Source organism: Talpa occidentalis, unplaced genomic scaffold, assembly GCF_014898055.3.
Source record: "Talpa occidentalis isolate TD23 unplaced genomic scaffold, MPIMG_talOcc4v2.1 talOcc4.5, whole genome shotgun sequence".
Classification (NCBI taxonomy): domain Eukaryota; kingdom Metazoa; phylum Chordata; class Mammalia; order Eulipotyphla; family Talpidae; genus Talpa; species Talpa occidentalis.
The window spans coordinates 65,492,589-65,495,693 of record NW_023604861.1 but is presented as its reverse complement, the minus strand read 5'-3'; the positions used below and the strand labels follow the sequence as shown (position 1 = coordinate 65,495,693).

Sequence of the window (3,105 nt, the reverse complement as noted above, 5' to 3'; positions counted from 1 at the left end):
TACACTTTTGCTCTTCCATATGTGCACACGTTCCACTCGCCCTCTGCCAAACCACCTGTACCCGTACCCCATCGGCCTCCCTCTCTCACCCCTCCTCCCTCCCCACAATTCCCTCTGATAACCATTATGTTCTTTCACTGAGTTCAAAAATTGTTTGCACTATACTTGCCTGCGTATGTATTTTGGTTATTTATATTCCACAGATGAGTGAAACCACCCAATAGCTGCCTTTCACTTTTTGACTGATTCCACTTAACATAACTATCTTGAGGTCCACCTATTTTGCCCCAAATGCCACAATTTCATCTTTCCCACGGCTGTGTAGGACTCCATCAAGTATCTATTCCTCAGTAGCTTTATCCAGTCATCTGTTGAAGGACACTTGGGTTGGCTCCATGACTTGGCAACTGTGGACAGGGGCTGCTATGCACATAGTCATAGATAAGTCTTGTATTGAATTTTCATATTATTTGGATAAATACCTAATAGAGGTATTGCCAGATCATACAGAATTTCCATTTTAATTTTCTTGCGCCATCTCCGTACCGTCTTCACAGGGGCTGTAGTAGCTTGCATTCCCAGCATCAGTACATTGAGTTTGTTTTTTTCGCCACAACGTCACCAACAGTTGTTGAGTCCATTTGTTTGTTTGTTTTTAATATGGGCCATTTTCTCGGGGTTGAGGGAGGCATCTCAATGCGGTTTTGATTTGCATTTCCATGATAATAAGTGATGTTGAATGATTTTTCATGTATCTGTGGGCCATCTGAATGTCTTCCTTAGAAAAGTGTCCACCATTTTTGATTGTTTCTTTGTTGCTGGATTGAATCAGTACTTTGTAAATTTGGAGATTAGCCCCTTGTCAGATGGTGGTGTGCAAATATTTTTTTGCCATTCTGTAGATTGCCATTTTGTTTGGGAGAGGGTTTCTTTTTTTTTTTTTTTTTTTAATAGAGGCATGTTTTATTTATTTATTTTTTTTTTTTTAATACATGCACTGGGTACAGTCAGAAGCGCGGGAGGGTGAGAGAATTCACCAGAGCCAGAGCGGGGAGAAGAGCAGGCAGAAGGACCGAAGTACACTGCTCAGGGGAGCAGAGGGCGGCAGGAGAGGTCTGCGCGCCATGTGGGACCGTCCTCTGATGGCCGGGGAGCAGCCAGGGATCGAGCCGGTGCTGCAGAGGCTGGTAGCTTCGCAACCCAGCGCTCAACCGCTGCGCCACGGGGAAGGCCCTGGGAGAGGGTTTCTTTTGAGCTACTGAAGCTTTTAATTTTGAGGTAGTCCCACTTGTTTCTTTTCACTTTCGTTTCCCTTGCTGCTGGGGTTGAGTCCCCAGATAGAACTTTGTGGTAGATTTTCTGTAATGTGCCCTCTGTGTAGTCTTTCATAGATTTCAGAGCCAATCTTTATGGTTTTGGATCTTATATCCAGATCTTTAATCCACTTTGAATTAATTTTTGTGAATTATTATTATTATTATTTTTTGTATGGAGTTAACGTGGGTCTTGTTTCAGTTTTTTTGCAAGTGGCTTCCATGTTTCCCAAAACCATTTATTAAAGAGGGTACTTTTCTGGGCCTCCCCTGGTGGCACAGCGGTTGAGCGCTGGGCTGCGAAGCCGCCCACAGCCTCTGCAGCGCCGGTTCACCCCCCACCCAGGCCACCGGCGAGGGTCCCACGTGGTGCGCAGACCTCTCCTGCCACGCCCGCTGCCCCCTCAGCAGTGTGCTTCATCAGTCTGCCTGTTTCGCTCCCCACTCTGGCTCTGGTGAATTCTCTCACCCTCCCGCGCTTCTGACTGTACCCAGTGCTTGTATAAATAAATAAATCTTTAAAAAAAAAAAAAAAAAAAAGAGGGTACTTTTCTCCATTGTATGGCTATAGCTCCTTTGTCAAGGTTAAATGGCCACATCTCTGGGCTTCCAATTCCACTCCATCATCTGCGTTTCTGTTTTTGCTCCAGTACCACACTGTTGTGATTACTGTTGCTGTGTGATGCAGTTTGAAGTCAAGATATGTGATAACCTGTCCACACCACGGGATGGCTTGCACTGTGCAACCATTGGCAGAGAGGATCTTTAAAGGAGGTTTAGTAGCAGAACTTGCAAGTGTTCTTGCAGTTTACCTTTTGTTGAATAAGATGAACACAAGCCAAGATTTCAGGCAAACAATGGACAAAAAATTTCCCTTATCTTGGAAGTTTATTACAAGTCCATTGAGCAGTTGGGAATGTATGGAATTCTAGCGAGATCAAGAAAAATGGCTGAACGGTAAAATTATGAATTTGGCCACTAATAAAAGTTTACCCTATTTCACAGAATCAGGCAAGATTAAAATCCCAAAGTTGACATGGATGGATTTTGGAATAATTTAAGGTAAAGTGTAAATTTCAGCAAAGTCAGAAGTTTTATCTTTTGGACTGTGAACAAATTGGTTGAATGTATGCTTGTTTTGTTACTAATGAGTTTATGTTTATGCTACTCGAAATAAAGTGTTTCTCCTTAAAAACTTATTTGTAATTCTGAATAAACATTTCAAATTAGGGGGAAAAAAAGAAATGGTTTAGCTATTCAGAGCCTTTAAATAGGCTCTGTAAATTTTATAATTGTTTGTTCTATTTCCTTGAAAAAAGTCTCTGGTACATATTGTATTGAATCTGTAAAAAGCCTTGGGTAATATCGCCATGTTAATGATTTTACCCCTACTAACCCAAGAACATGGATGTCTTTCCATTTCTTTATGGCTTCTTTTATTTCCTTCAACAGGTTTAATAGTTTTCAATCTACAGGTGCTTCCCCTACTTTGTTCAGTTTACTCCTGGGTATTTCATTTTTTTGGAGTGACTGTAAACAGGACTGTATTCCATTGTTTGAATCGAAAAATGTCACTGATTTTTGTGTGCTGATTTCGTATCCTGCCACTTTAATATTTCCAGAAGAGCCTTTAGGTTTCTCAAAGTATATGAACATGTCTTCTGCAAACAGTGACAGTTTGAATTCTTCTTTCCCAATGTGTATTCCTTTTATGCCTTTTTCTTACCTGCTTGCTTCAGCTTGGACTTCCAGTGCTATGTTGAATAACAGCGGGTGACGGTGGACTTCCCTG

The 3,105-nt window shown here is 41.7% G+C and overlaps 1 pseudogene; it reads left to right on the top strand.

Moving 5' to 3' along the window:
• Nucleotides 1-2,041: 2,041 nt before the first annotated feature.
• LOC119258546 (protein CEBPZOS-like) lies at nt 2,042-2,374 on the top strand (annotated as a pseudogene).
• Nucleotides 2,375-3,105: the final 731 nt, after the last annotated feature.